The sequence below is a fragment of the Canis lupus genome, chromosome 37 (genome assembly GCF_048164855.1).
Source record: "Canis lupus baileyi chromosome 37, mCanLup2.hap1, whole genome shotgun sequence".
Lineage (NCBI taxonomy): Eukaryota > Metazoa > Chordata > Mammalia > Carnivora > Canidae > Canis > Canis lupus.
The window spans coordinates 25,475,520-25,492,188 of record NC_132874.1 but is presented as its reverse complement, the minus strand read 5'-3'; the positions used below and the strand labels follow the sequence as shown (position 1 = coordinate 25,492,188).

General features: G+C 41.8%; 1 protein-coding gene across 7 annotated transcripts in view; it reads right to left on the bottom strand.

Moving 5' to 3' along the window:
- The window catches only part of EXOC2 (exocyst complex component 2), a 224,900-nt gene that overhangs the window by 192,925 nt on the left and 15,306 nt on the right, over nt 1-16,669 (bottom strand). The window contains exon 1 of one of the 7 annotated variants that reach the window (XM_072813907.1): nt 8,280-8,303. The exons of the other annotated variants lie outside the window; for them this stretch is intronic. The gene's annotated coding sequence lies outside the window, so the exon portion shown is untranslated. Of the gene's footprint in view, nt 1-8,279; nt 8,304-16,669 lie in introns of those variants that run through there. 7 annotated transcript variants of the gene reach the window in all.

Here is a 16,669-nt window from a genome sequence, read left to right as displayed (position 1 = left end):
CACATAAAAAATAAAATTTTAGGCAGAAATATTCTACAATCTACATTTCCAGAAAAACAGTAGGGCGAAAACATAAGAAATTACCATTGACACTAATATTACTGAAAAGGTGATTAATAAAATATTAGAGTGTCAGCTCCCCTTCACACGGTGGTGCTGATTACCAGTAGACGGACGTGCCAGTTCCACGGAATCAAAGCCCAGAGACTTGATCCAATTAATGCCTAGACCCCTCATCTGAAGAAACCCAGAGATGTTAAATGATTTTTTTCAAGGTCAAACACCTAATTACTCATAAAACAGACCAGATCCTTAGTTTCCTGGGTCACAGGAGTCTAATTATCACTCTTTCCTTCACTCCACCCTGCACACTATTGAGGTCAGTTTGTTTCCAACAGCCCACGTTCTGAGAACCGTAGCTGCTTCCTATGTGACTGAGGAATCCTCGCCCTGGTATGAAACACAAGTGAAATTAGAATACCTCCAGTTTCAAAAAAAAAAAAAAGAAGAAGAAGAAAAGGAAGGAATGAAGGAATGAAGGAAAGAGAAGGAAGAAAAGAAAAGAAGAAAAGAAAAAGAAAAGAAGAAAAGAAAAGAAAAGAAAAGAAAAGAAAAGAAAAAGAAAAGAAGAGAAAAAAGAAAAGAAAAGAGAAAAGAAACTCAAAATAAAACGACAACAGGGCATTTCCAATTTACTTCCAGTATTTCAAATCCATTTTGAGGGCATGATCATAATGTTAACGATGCTAACCTCAAAGTTTATCCAAGTAAAACAAAGTAATGTCTAGTAACAATAGGTAATGTCTGGGCCACTACTGAATGAATCAAAAAGTATGATCTATTTTCTTATTTATGATTAAGGAGTACAGCTGTGTTCCAGACACAAATCAGAGGCAGCTGAAAATCCAGCATTCACTTTATCAGTTCATATGTCAAAATTAGTGGTATTTCCTTACCATGAAACATCACTTACATGTCCCTGAACAAGGGCACACCGTTGTCTTAGGAAGACCATTAAGCCACTTCATTTAGAAACATAAGAATATCTACTTTCGTACGCTATAATGGCCAAAACACATGCCACAGTGCCCACCACAGAGTCCACACTCAATTATTCGTGGAATGAATTATGGAAAGAAAGATCTCTTTTCAATCCACCTCCAGTTAGAAATACCCTACCTTACGTTACATTTAGCATCGCAGCTAAATAATCCCTTAGCATTCTCGGGAAAGAATCTTAAGCCTTGAGAAACAGAATTCATTTGAGGACATTTTCAGTTTCACAACCCATGCTGGACTAAGAGGAATATTTTTAAAGGAAAATTCTCAGCTATAGTTGTCATTAAGTGCCTACAAATCTGCCTCACAAAGATTTTCCAAATGCAATAAACCAACAGTCTTTCAAATTTGTCCGAAGGTCTTTCTTACATAAACACGCTAAGCAGAGGTTGACAAAAGTTTGACTCTGCCTGTCATAAACCTCACTTAATTAAAATAATAGTCGTGATATTACGTAGCCATTTAAGACTATGAAAGAGGTAAGGAATAAAGTGGATAAACCTACCCTAAAAGTACACACGCCACGAGCTGATTTCACCTTTTGAAAGCAGAATGAGAGACCAGAAGTAGCTGTCGCTACTCCCACAAGGAGAGTAACTGCAGGTACAGGATAAGCCACCTCTATCAGGCAATATCCTCACGCAAGCACACTAATAATAAACCGGGATTAAATGACACAAAGGGGCAAATGACAAAGGCTGGCCGTGCCGGGGCACCTGCTTGGAATTCCGCGTGCCCCCACAGGTGTGTGCAGGTGGGCTGCAAATCCCGCTACGCCGACTCTCGGCCTAACAGCTGCCGCACACGCGCCCGTTACCACCCGAGGTCACAAGTCCGCTGAGAAAGGAACCCCAGCTCTGCTGTGGCTTCGGACTCGTGTCATCTTTCGACCACCAGGACCTGTACGGGGACAGCCAGCTAGTACACACTGGTCTGCTCTCCTCTGATACAGGCAGTACACTCGCACAGAAGCAAGTATTTATCACTTACAGTATACTCATGAGTGACCTTTTCTTTTTTTTTTTTCTTTTTTTTTTTTTTATTTATTTATGATAGTTACAGAGAGAGAGAGAGAGGCAGAGACACAGGCAGAGGGAGAAGCAGGCTCCATGCACCGGGAGCCCGATGTGGGATTCGATCCCGGGTCTCCAGGATCGCGCCCTGGGCCAAAGGCAGGCGCCAAACCGCTGCGCCACCCAGGGATCCCCATGAGTGACCTTTTCAATAGTGGAATGAAAAATAGTACAAATGTGTCAGATAAATAAGCCAGTATAGTTTTTAGCAAATGACATCCAGGGAGGCAATAGAAGCTACACGTTTACGGATATAAGGCAGCACTTCAATACATTTCATCAGTGATTTATTTTCTGAAGATAGTGAAACATAAAGGCCTAAGTGTTTTCTTGCTTCTTAGTATTGTTTCTCTAAAAGAAAGAAATAGAAGCTGAAATAATTTCAAAACTTGATGCCTTGATTCTTTAATGTGAGGTCTTGGTCTTCCAAGGAATTACCATTTTGTGGCAAATAAATTCCTTCCTACCTGCAAGAACAAAGGATTATCTTCATGCAAGGATGATATGACAATGGCTTTTAACATGCTTTGGACTTTTTTTTTTTTCATTTAAATTTTATCTTCTCAGATAAGTAACAGATTCACATGGGAATCTAGTTTTTTTTTTTGTTTTTTTGGGTTTTTTTTATAAACAAAAGTATATCCAAGCTATCAGTCTCTGAAATAAGCCTTGATAGATCAAGCTCAAAAACTTGACACCTATAAATAGTTTGGAGATCTGCATTCTAAAATGGGTTCTGGCATTAACAATTAAAAATCCTTAGTTACTTTTATGCTCTCTGAAACTGTCTTCTCATCTATAAATAAGGTGGCTAGATGAGATCATCTGAGATCATCCCTAAGGCCCTTATAATTCTTGATTCTATGAGACCCGCACACGACCAGGCTTTTAAATTCAATTACTAATGTAAGACTAGAAACTGGCAATCCTTAGCTTTTCATAATTAAACCAAACTATAAAAGAACACGTTATTATTTTATCATTTTAAATTTTCAAAAATTATTAAATTATTAAAATTAAAATAATTTTAAATTTTAAATTTATTTAAATTTTAAATTTAAATAAATTCTATTAAAAGAATCCGAATTTTTAGATCTTATATTTGATGTTACAGTATGAGATGGCCTATTAATTTTTCTTTAATAGCAACAAATCTGTAGGTTACCCTCATATTTTCAAAAGTCGCATTTCAAAAACTAGTCTACAAAACTTTTATACTTTACATTGATGAATCATTAAAAGTTAACCATTATAATAATTCCGTAGGTAAAATGCACAATTATTTATTTTTCCAAAACAAATCATAGGTTTTTTTTTTCTTTCATTTCCCTGGTTGTATTAAATATAGAGAATAGAAACAGAAACACACAAAGAGAGGGGGAGACTGAAGGAAAAGGAGAAGAGGTGGTAGAATAAGTAAAAAGGCAGACTTTTACCACAGCTTGAAAATTCTCCTTTGATTAATAAACCAAAGAAAAAACTAGAAAAGATACTAGAAACAAGCATAAGTCATTTCTGTGTTATGTACAGAAAAAAAAAAGTCTGCATATCTTATAATTTTCTCACTAGGTTAAAGTATTTGTTTTGCATTTTCATCTTTCATTTAAAGTCTACAAATAAGCTGGTGAGGGCAGGAGATTTTTAGAACATTAAAAATCACTTTTTTAAAAAAATCTTTACAAACAGCTTTGAAAATACAAAACAATTTTGTATAACTTAGAAAAAGATTCAAGCTGTAATTTGGAAATAGTTATATGTTAATAATTTATAACACTTTGAAACACTTTTGAAAACCACTGTTTAATCTTCCTGTATTGAAACCTGCAGACTACTGAAATGGCATCTACTCAAAATGAAAGATCTTCAAGAGCCAGAGGTCAAGTGACTTGCCTAGATCTCACGTTTCTGTGTTCTTTCCACAACACCATGAATGGAATTTAGAAATCAGCAAAACAAAATAAAATGAGCAAATTTAAGCATTTTATCATGAAATCTAGTAGGAAATTATTCATTACTGATTAAAATGTAGTCATGGGAATTTACTGAGTCTGCAAAAATAAAGGCTGCCAAGTTAATGGCTCGTCTTTTTGCATAAGCAATTAAAAAACTAAAATTTAATATGAAAGAATATGAACCTTCCCTCTAATCACTGCACCAGTCCTTTGTAACTCCTCCTTCCTCTTCTCAAAATAATGAAGCATTAAGAATCATTTTCTAAATAGAATAAGGTAATACAGGCAGCCCAGGGGTGCTCAGTGGTTTAGCCCGCCTTCAGCCCAGGGCGTGACCCTGGGGTCCCGGGATCGAGTCCTGCGTTGGGCTCCCTGCATGGAGCCTGCTTCTCCCTCTGCCAGAGAGAGAGAGAGAGAGAGAGAGAGAGGCAGAGACAGGGTCTGTGTCTCTCATGAATAAATAAATAAAATCTTAAAAAAAAAAAACGAATAAGGTAATACTATGGGGGGAAAATGGAAACCTAAAAGTTACCCACAAGAAAAAACTTGGTCCACAGAAATTGACTATTTCCTTGAATCCATGTGAATAAGATGCATTATTAGTGAACCTAATAAATAACCAATTCAAGCTCTGTAGATGATAAATCTAAAACCAGGAATATGTACTTATGTATATACCTTGACAAAACACAGCCTGTAACCAAAACTGTGTGATCTGCACAAACGCTAGATACCTCGTATCTTTCAGATGCCACACTGAGCTGATTTTTAAGCAAAATCCTTCACAAAGTTAGACTTGTTTTAAAAGAATGAAGTTCCCATTTCACACCGTAGCATCTTATAATAGAAACTGATTCAATGTTTCAAGAATTCAACGTTTTTATTTTGTTACAATCCTTTTTCCCCAAAAGAGTTAAGATAGAAAGTCTTTTTCTTTTTGGCATCTTAAAAAACAAAAACAAAAACACCCTAAGTCAATAAACATAAAAATGAATTTTTCTTTCACCAATGACTTTTTCAATAAAAGCTTTGCAAAGGAGGAAGCGCTCAGCCAAATGTACACTCCGCATAGGCCAGTGAGGCACAGACCTGCAAGCCGATGAACTCAGGGTCGGCTTCAGTCTTGGAAAGACCATAAGCTTAAATATACACATAAGACAGGAATAGAATACTGAAGAGACATCCTCATGAACCAAAATAAGAGGAAGAAGGGTATTGCTCAAAACATTGCACAAGGCTGTCAGAGGATTTATTTGCTGTCCCTGAAAAGACTGCAGAAGCTTCGAACTGTCTAGGAGCGCTTGCAGCACGCTCTCCAGGTTTCTGGCGGACCGGGAGGATTTCCAGTGCTGGTAAAATACCTTTCAATAGGCACGGCATCGGTTTGCACACTCACGTTCCTTTTGCACTTGGATTTGATCACTCAAGTTTGCTCCCCTTTGTACGCTGCGCTTCAGTCTTCAGAGCACCTTGGGGTCCCCCCCAGCCCTCGGGGAAACCCCCTCCAGACCCATCACAGGCCCCACCTGCGGCAACGGCAGGTGCACGGCCACAGGCCTGGGCAGGGGCTGGGCAGGGGCCCGGGGCAGGGGGCTGGGGCAGGGGGCCTGGGCAGAGGGCTGGGGCAGGGGCCTGGGCAGGGGGCCTGGTTAGGGGGCTGGGGCAGGGCCCTGGGCAGGGGCCGGGGCAGGGGGCCTGGGCAGGGGCCGGGGCAGGAGGCTGGGGCAGAGGGCCTGGGCAGGGGGCCGGGGCAGGGGCTTGGGCAGGGGCCGGGGCAGGGGCCCGGGCAGGAGGCCTGGGCAGGAGGCCGGGTCAGGGGGCCAGGGCAGGCCGGGAGGCAGCGTCCACACTGCGGGGTGGGGGCCCGGGCAGGCCCAGGACAGCCCCCACCCGGCTCCACCAGCTGCCGCAGGACAGCACCCAGGCCAAGCCCGGGCCTCTGGTCCCACCTTCAGCTGCCCTCCGCCTCCTCCCTTAAGGGCTTCGCCCTCCCACCGCGAGTAGGAGGAGAGGAGAGGCGACCCCAGATATGCCCGGCAGCCTTCTCCACGCGGGAAGACCCCCCCGAGGGGAACGGTCCCTCTAGGAACAGCCGCAGGCCGCACGGGCAGCAGTGGCCTCTGGGCTGCAGGTGCGGCTGCTTTCGCCCCGGTCAGGCCGCCCCCTCCCTCAGCACGCCGGCTGTCCCTCTCCTCCTGCGCCTCCCCACGCTCTCCCGCAAAGTAAAAAAAAAAAAAATCAAATTCAGAGAACACGGTCTCCATCAGCCAGGACACAGATGTCGGTAGGGCTGCGTGTGCTTTACAAGACTGCGGCACACGAGGCACACAGTGGCAGCCCGAGTTTTACCCGTAAACTGCACGACGAACGCTTCCCCTGTCGGCAAATCTAGTCTACATCCCCCACAGGCTGCCTACTGTCCCACGGTACCGGTGTGCAATCTAAGTGGCATTTAGGCATTTTCTAAGGTTTTGTTCTTATGAACACGCAATGAACATTTTTCTATAAAACATTGTTTGTACATTTATCCAACTATTTCCCTGCAGCACATTCAAAGAGGAATCTCCAGTCAAAAGATGCGCATTTAAGATCCCAACACGGGGGCACCCAGGTGGCTCAGTGGTCGAGCATCTGCCCAGACCCCAGGGTCCCGGGATCGAGTCCTGCATCGGGCTCCCTGCATGGAGCCTGCTTCTCCCCCTGCCTGTGTCTCTGCTCCTCTCTCTCTGTGTCTCTCGTGAATAAATAAAAGTCATAAAAAAAAAATCCTAACATGTGCGTGATCACCAAACCGGCTTGCAGAAAAGCTTTATCAGCTCACCCAGCCACGGGGACGCTGCGCAGTAGGAATATGTTAAGTGTGTAGCAGTCTGATAGGCAAAGTAAAATAAATGGTCTCACCTTGCATCGTGGGTGAATTCCATTTTAATGATCTTTGCAACTTTTTATGAAGTTTATTTTCCTTGATTTTAAGATCTCTAGTAAAAACATTATTCTATACACTGTCAGTATCTCCCCCCATTTATCATTTGTCTTCTCACATTGTTTATTGTGTTCTTTGTCCTTAGGAAATTTTGACTCTTTTTTAATGTCAAACCAATCACCCCTCTCTTTGCTACTCCTAGAATCATGCTTTCAAAGTTATGTTTCTGGTATTTTAGTACTGTTTTATCTGCTTAGTTACTTAACTCATTTGAAATCTATTTCAGAGTACTGCATAGCTAGTTGACCAAATGCCATTTCATTGTTTAGATTTTTTTTTAAATTTTTATTTATTTGTGATAGTCACAGAGAGAGAGAGAGAATGAGGCAGAGACACAGGCAGAGGGAGAAGCAGGGTCCATGCACCGGGAGCCCGACGTGGGGTTCGATCCCGGGTCTCCAGGATCGCGCCCTGGGCCAAAGACAGGCGCCAATCCGCTGCGCCACCCAGGGATCCCGACCAAATGCCATTTCAATGTACAATCCACGGTCTTCTCCGCTGATCTGAAATGTCACTTTTATCAATGACAAAAATTCTCATTTGAAACTGTTTTTGGATCCTTTATATTTTGTCTCACTGACTTTGCTACTATAACGTAATGAATTAATTTAATTAGATACCCAATAGCACAATTAATCTTCAGTAAATCAATTGAGCCATCCTGTCACAGGTATCGATGTAAATGAACTTTTAAAATACCGTGTGGGGCACCCGCGTGGCTCAGTCAGTTAAGCCTCATTTCGGCTCAGGTCATGATCTCAGGGTGTCAGCCTGTGCTCAGCGAGGAGTCGGCTAGGGATTCTCTTTCTGCCTCTCCCTCAGCCCCTCCTCCCACTCGCTCTCAACCACCAATCATCAACCAATTCCAACAAAATATTGAGTAAGATTCTAAAAGTAATCCTACTAAAATTTTGATGGATTATCACCCTGACATACTATATTCCTGCTTGTCTATCTCTACTGACTAGACTGTAAGTTCCAGAAGAGAAGGGGTTTTTATACTTCCATACGCTGCTATCCCCCCAGCACTCAGAACATTCATCTGGATATAACTGACGCTCAACACGTATTTGTTAAATCAACAAATGTATTGATTACATTAACTATTCAGGTAATCTCAGGATATTTAAATTATCTGCAACACTGAATCCACTCATTCAAATCATTTATAACTGTCAATAAACTGTTCAGCTCTCAAACTCATCAACTTACTGAGCACTGACTCTCTCTCAGCTGAAATCATTTTCCAAGTGATCTTTTATATTGTCTCTGTAGAAAATCCGATCACCTTCATATGCTTTAATTTTGGCTTTTACTCTTCAATATTTATGTGTCACTGATTTTAACTGCCTTACTATTACTACATTAACTGTAACTTCTAAAACAATGGTGAATAACTGTAATACTGGCAGGTACCTTTTATTTCTAACTATAAATGGTAATCCTCTAGAACAGTTTCTCAACCTGTTTTTCATGTGAAGAGTCTTTTTAGGTCTTTTTTTCTAATTGCCCGAAAGATATCTTAATATCATAAATACACTGTATATCTGTATTGTGAACTGCTTGTGGATCTATACCTTACAATAAAATTAAGATATTTTTGTCACCTCAAGAGCTAATTTTCAATTATTGCTCCTGTTGAGAATATGTGCTCTAGCACTATACCATTAGGCAGGATGTTTGCCATTAATATTACGTAGCTAAGACCTAATTATGTTACAGAAAATAGCTTTCTATCCTTATTTTGTTGAAAGTCTATCTTTAAAAGTAGAAATGGACAGTGAAATATATCAAATTTCCTCAACATCTTTCGAGATAACTTTTTAACCTATTAATATCATGAATTAAAATAATAAATTTCCTTTTAATGAATTAGTTTATGTTCCAGGAATAAACATTACCTGGTTCCATTTCATCAGTACTTTGAATATCCCTGGATTTGACTCCCTACTACTTTAAGAGTGTTACATCTTGAATCTTATTTTCAATCAGTCACAAATTATCTTCTCTTGGACTGCTTTGCTCATTTTTGTATTATCAAGAAGCACTTAGTTTACAAATATTAGTGAGCATCTACTGTATCCAGAGGGCTGTGAATTTTATTTTGCTTTTCTCTCCTGTCTAGACTGAATACTTAGCTCATTTGTTTTAGTCTTCCTTTAATGATAACTTCTAAAGCCACTATTTTTCCTACCTAAGGCGCTGGTCATACCAGAGATTTTGACATGCAGTAGTTTCACTGTTCAGTCATAAATGATCTATACTTGCAGTTTTCACTTCTTCTTTGACCCAAGATCAACTTTAGAAAGCTTTCAAGAATTCCACAGTTGTTTGCAGAACTTTGTTTTTGTTATTATTAAATTCCAGCTTTTACTTGCTTCATTCTCATTCCAGTTTGTTTACTTGTTTTGGTTCTTCAAATGCTGTGACCTTGGGACCCAGGCCAGAAGGAAAATAAATTGGCATAAACCCGCACCTCGGAGCTCCCAGGGCCTGTGCGGCTCTGGACTGGCCCACACTCCCTCGGGGCGTACCTTAGTGACCCTCCGCTCACTTCCCTTTCAATCTGCATCCTGTGATTCTTCACGGGGCAGTGGAAAGAGCCCAGAGCCGAGGCTTCGTTCCTTTCCTGACTCCGAGGATCGCCGCCTGGACTCCCGGCTTTCCTCCCGCAAACCTTCCCTTCAGGGCTGCCCCCCTTCTTTTTCTCCATAGAGTAAGGTTCCTGTCGCTCCCCGGCCTTGCCCGGCCTGCACCTGCTCTAGCATCCCCAAATAAACGATTTTGCTGGTAAAAGAAGTATCCATTTTATTACAAGGCCCACGAGCAGCCGTACCCGGTCTCCCCGTCTCACACGGTGCGGCAGGTGGCGAGGCTGCTGCGAGGGCTGAGGGCCCCTCCTGCGGCAGCGTGGGGTGCGCAGTGCTGAGAGCCGTGGCAGGTACCCACGGTGACCCACGGTGACGGCATCACGGGAGAGCTCGAGGCCTTGGGATCTTTGCTTCTCCCCCCCCACACACATCAGCCCTGCCTGCCAAAGCGCTTCTCAGCGGTTGCCCTAGAGCTTGGGCCACACGTGCACAACTAGACCCGCCGACCCACCGACCCAGCCGACCCAGCTCACCTCCAAGTCGGGGACCCACCTGCAGGCGTGGGGGAGGGGGTGCTGCAGCGCGGGGACCCACACGCTGTCCCAGGCTCTCCCGGCCTCAGGACGCCAGCCGTCAGTTCCTACCACCCCTTGGCTACAATCCCCAAACACACTGTTCCCGTTACTGAACAAACTACTGTCAGATCAACTACAAATAAGAAAACCTGTGCTGTATCTTCATCTCCTCTTCCCTAATGCTCCCTTGTGTAGACTCTAGCCTCGGACCCTCAGCATCTTTCTTTCTGAGGAGCTTCTCTTAATGCTTCCCGGGAAAGAGGCTTACTGGAGACAAATTCCTCCAATTTTTGACTGAGTATCTCTCATTCACCTCTGAAGGACAGTTTAATAATTTTGCTTGTACACAGAGTTCCATGTTGATTTTTTTTTTCTTTCAGCACTTTAAATATTACACTCTTTTCTTATTTATTCTTTTCTTGCTTGTATGGTGTCTGAAAAGAAATCCAATATAATTCTTATCCTTGATTTCCCACACCTGTTTTTCCTCTGGTTTACCTCAAGGCTACTTCTAATTTTCTGTAGTTTGAATAGAACTATAGTTTTGTTTTGTTTTACCATAGGTCCTGCTTGAGTATTCTCCCAGCTCCTGGGGTGTGTCTTACCCTCCGGCCCCCTCCCACCCCGGGCTTCCTTCCCGATTTCTCTCTCTTTGACTTTTCTGCAGTTTGAATATATGTCTAAGTGTAGATTTTTTGTTATTTGTCTGCTTACTACACTCTGAGTTTCCTGATCTGTGGTTTGGGATCTATCATTAATTTCAGAAAATTCTCAGCTATTACTTCAAATATTTTTCCTGTTCCTTTCTCTCCTTCTGATATTTGCATTATGTGTATTGTACCTTTTGTAACTGTCCCACATGTCTTAGCTATTCTATTTTCTTCAGTTTTTTCTCCGCATTTCAGTCGCTGACACTTCTTTAAAGCTCAGTGCTTCTTTGCTCAGCTATATTCGGTCTACTGATAAGCCATCAAAGGGATTCTGTTTCAGCACGTTGTTTTATTTCTAATCCGTTTCAATACTTTCTTAAAGTTTCTTTCTGCTTACATTTCTCATCTGCTCTTGCATATGGTCCACTTTTAACAATTACAGCCCTTAGCATATTAATGACAGTTATTCCAAATTCCTGGTTCAGTAATTCCAACATCCCTACCACATCCTCTGCTTGCTTTGTCCTGATGTTTGCTTTGTTTCTCCAAACTGTGTCCTGTAATTTTTTGTTGCAAGATGGACAGGATGTGTCGATTAAAGCAACTGGTACTGGTTCCCGCAGAGAGGTCTGCTCCGGGACTTCTGCTCTGTTTGAGCAGTGATCCTCTGTTTGCTTGGATCTCTCCAATCATGGAGCAAGCTTGTTGTAACCTCACTTCTGTGATGGAAATATATGTATGACTTGTAACTATTTTGGCAGCAATCTTTCTAACCTTGCCTAAATTTGTCTTATAATAGCATACGGAACATAATTTAACTTAAAAAATCATTCCCAGCCATTATCATGATCATTACAGGCTGCTTTGTACGTGTTCCCGGGTTATTGCTTCAGGCTGCAATGTTTGTGAGCTTGCTTTTTATAGTCATCTCAACTGACGTCAGACTCTCACTAATTATTAAAATCAGGGTGCCAGTCTCTGACAAATCTATTTCCTGTCTTTCTAATCTGTTGCTTCTGATCTGCAGCACTGCTCCTGGAGGACAGTCACTCTGTCCAATTCTACTCCTCTGCCAGTTTCTGCTCACCCTACTTCTTGAGCATTCCTCCATAACAGAAGTCAGAAGGGTGTCCAGGCGCTCCATGTGCCCTAGCTGCCCGCCACATCTCCGTCAGGTCAAAAACACCCAGTTTCTTGTGATCCTCCAGGCAGGATTTCTTAACTGTGGCACTAGTCACAGCCTAGACAGGTCATTCTTTGTAGTGAGGGATGCCCTGTACATAGCAGGATGCTGAATACCGTATCTGGCCTCTCTGCACTACATACCAGCAGCACACCAACAACTGCAATGACTGAAATGTATCTCCAGACCATGCCAAACGTCCTCAGGGAAGCGGAGAGGGTCACCCCCATTTAGGCCCACTGCTCCGGGGATTAGAACGGGGCCAGAGATCTGGGTACGCAGGATAAGACCCCTCTTCCCGAGCCTCTGCATCACTCTGGAGGAGCGACAGTGAGCCCTGGATCTCAGCATGTCCCTGACAAGACTCCTGCTCCTCCCACCCCTCAAACTCCGGAGCTCACTACCACCATCTTCCTTAACATTGTGTCTTACTTACACTTACCTGGGCCTCAGGAAGAAGCCCTGACTGCTGATCATCCCACATCCCTGGGCTCTAATCCCTATTTATTCTGACTCTCCCTTTCTGGATCCCTATCTACTAAAATACTAACAAACCAACTCATAGGGAAGACTTACTGTGACAGGTTTTCACTTTGATATCTATGGTAGTCCTGTAGGTTCCAGACAAGTGCTGATGACAAATAAAGACCAAAAAGTATACAAAAGTGGTTACCTGCTACCTCCTTGATCCAAAAATAGGAAACCGAATGATCATTGTTTTTTTTTTTTTAAGTTCTGTTTTGTTTTGTTTTGTTTTAGTAATCTCTACACCAGTGTGGGGCTCAAACTCATGATCCCAAGATCAAAAGTCACATGCTCTTTCAAATGAGCCAGCCAGGCACCCAGAACTATCATTTTTTCTAATCAAATTTTATATTGCTGTGCCAGGTTCAAAGATTAATAGAACTACCAAACTCCAAACTAGAAAGCATGCAAAAATGCCAAATTGGTCATAACTCACTTGCAATTAGCCAAATTTAAGCCATTATACCTAAAAAGATAACTAAGATCAAAATGAGGATTTTTTAAATTGCCACAATAATTACAGAACAGGTGATTCTAACTGAATGACAAGAACTGCTAACATGAGTGCTTCTTTTCTTCATATAATTTGGTATAAATATATATATATGGAATTTGTTTAGCCTTTGACGTGATTTATTTATTCTTTCATTTATTTAGCCTATGGGCCATTTTCCTCTGAAGAGTTCACACACCCTGTGAAAAAATAATCTTGTACAAAATGTGGACTGTGAACACTTTTCAAAGCCTAAGAGTTAAAATGAGTTTGGACTGTGGTAAACAGAAGAAAATCTCCAAAATAACTTCAAAAATAACTGGGAAGAGAAGGAGGTTAGATATCAAATGCTCTCTCTCAGACTCTTTTCTAGGTCAAATTTATGCCTCTTCTCATGGGTGATAAGAATCACTGCTCTACTGATCTTTGCTCTCCTCTGCTATTAAATCCTGAAGCTGTGATACAAAGTCCTGGTCCATGTATTGATCATGTTTTACTTTCTGTATTTTATGAAGCTTTGACATCTTGGAGCCTTGCAGACCAGGAAAGGAACTGCTCCTCTGTGTTAACTAATTCCTGGAGACAGCAAACCACTAGCCAGGAGCACGCATTTAATACAGAAATGAGGGGATCCCCGGGTGGCTCCTGGTTTAGCACCGCCTTCGGCGGGGGCGTGATCCTGCAGACCGGGGATGAGTCCTACGTCTGGCTCCCTGCATGGAGCCTGCTTCTCCCTCTGCCTGTGTCTCTGCCGCTCTCTCTCCCTCTGTGTGTGTGTGTGTCTCATGAATAAATAAACAAAATCTTAAAAATATATATATATGCGAATGAACCCATCCGGGGTCCACAGCCACCTTCCCGGGGCTCCTGCAGTCCAGGACAACATTCCAACTAAGGACACCTGCATAGCCAGAGCCTGCCAAGGTCAAGCCAATCCCAACCCAGCTCAGCTTGCATATCCTGCTCGCCTATTCCTTCCGAGAAAACCACAATAAAGGCTCTGGCCCATCCCTACACCTTCTGCCTTCTGACCAACTCTAGTACTTTCCTCAACCCTGGCTCCCCCTGCCCTGCCCAGCATGGTATGCCCCTCCTCCTGCGGACTGTGAATAACAAACTGCCGGTTTTTCTTTCTTTCTTCCTTTTTATGTAGGCTCTATGCCCAGTGTGGAGCCCAAAGCAGGGCTCAAACTCAGGAACCAGAGATCAAGACTTGAGCTTAGTCAAGAGTGGATGCTTAAATGACTGAGCTGCCAGGCACCCCTGGCTTTTGTCGTTTCAAGAGCTACCTTTTCTCTTACTGTTGGCCTTACCATTCCTGAATAATAATAAAATCTACATTTAAAACAGTCCTTTTTCAATCTTTTTTGGGCCACTAGGAGTAAATGCCAATCCTCCCTTTTCACAAAAGAGTCTCAGGCTCACTGAAGACAGAAACAGATATTTAGAAATTCCTTAACTCCAAGTGCTTTAAGGGAATCTGGCCAGTAATGCTTTTATGGCCTTTATCCATGACAGATTAGTGACAGGAGAATCCAGCGCTACTGACTTCTGACTCTTGCAGAGTCCATGAAGACGGGTGCTGTATCACCCACTGCTTCCAAACTGCCTCTCTGGAGGACAGTTCTCCTGGAGACCCTGAGGAGGAAAGGTTCTGGATTTCCCACATTACACCTTATGAGGATCTTGACTATTTAATTAGTGGGTTGAAGTTTTCATGTGTAATGGACAGTTAGCATTTGAGGTGTGTAAGAACAAGTATCTCTTCATTTGGGACATTAGTAACATCTTGTCTTTGCTTAAGGCATTTTACAATATAGGAAACAACACAAAACATCGGTAAAGGATGTAGCTGGCCGTTAATGAACACGTCTTATGTAATAAGCAAACATCAATTAATAATAGTAACAACAGTTATAACTATTGAACGTTTATTATGTTCTTTCCACGTGAGAACTTTTAATCCTCACAACTCCCCTGTGAGGATACCTCATTAATACTTTGTCCAACACCCAACAACTGATAACTGAAAAAGCCGGTGTCACACCTAGGCAATGAGGTTATAGTGACTGTGGCTGCAATCACGCGCACGCGCACACACACACACACACACACACACACTGAATATCCTTCATATATGAAAATGGCACCAGGGCGCCTGGGTGGCTCAGGTTAGTTAAGCATCTGACTCTTGCTATCGGCTCAGGTCTTGATCTCAGGGTCATGAGTTCAAGCTCCCAGTATGGAACAAACTTGAAAGAAGGAAAGGGAAAGGAAAAGGAAAAGAAAAAAGAAAAGGCACCAAAAAGGAATGGTTTCAAAAGTGCTGGCCAGCTGACCTTTCAGCCCAGCTCTGCAGTGTGGCCATGGACATGCACTAAGAGATGCCGACTGGAACCAAGGACATCACCAACAGCCTTCATCAATACAAAGTCCACTGATTTATATGGGATAAAGAACACTGGTATCACTAGATCACACTTTAGCCAGACACACCAATCTGTTCAGCTGGGAAAGATATAAAATCAGTAGAAAACCACTTAATAGGATTCATAAGACAAATATTCAAATCCTAACTATATAATTTAGTCAGTTCCCTTTAAACTCTTAGTTTTCTCATCTATAAAATGGGAATAATAGCTAACTTCATGGGTACACCAAGAATATTAAATGAAACCAAGTATGTCAAAAATCTCTGCAAACTTTAAAGCCCATTATAAAAGTATTGCTCCTCTGAACATGTAAAAAAACAACTTTAAGTGAATTTGGGAGCTGAGTCATTAACTGTGTTGCCATGTTGGAGACAGGATGTGAAACTTTACAGGAAGATGACCTTAATCTATTTTAAGACAGAAGATACTGCTAACAGAGAAAAGAAAAAATTATGAGATTCACGCCACATAATTTGGGTAAAAAAGACCCAAGAAGCAAGACGGAGAGGGCTGAATAAATTACTGCAATTGTTAACAATGATTAAGTCTCAAGAACCAGGGGATATCAACCTCACAGCAAATGGGGAAACTACTTCTTTAAAGCCACAGTACTGTACCTCACAATCCAATGAAAAAATTCCATACTATACTCAGTAGAGCCAAATACCAAGCTTAATATTCTAAACAATTGCTTTATTTTCTTATTTCTTTATTTTTAATATGTTAATTCCAATCCCCAAAATAGTCATAGTCCAAAGCATAATTTTCTTGCTTACATTACTTCAAACATCTATAGAGTTAAAGAATTCCTAGTTATTTAAAGAGTCAAAGATAAGTTTGATTAAGCCAAGATACCTAGAAACAACATAAAAGTAAACGTGTATTACAACTTTGTGCATGGCAAGACTCAGTTTGGACCTGACGGGAGAATCCCAACCGTGAACACATCTATAGGTTAATAACTGGACACCTTCTATAGGTTAATAAATGCAACAACCAAATTTAAAAGCCAAACAAAAAATTAGGGGAAATATTCAAAATAAAACATGAATAGTTTTATCATAAACACGTCTCACAAACCCAATATGAAAACATTAAGACAAAGAAAAAGTAAAGGTATAAGCAGAAAATTCACAATAGAGAAAATGCAACC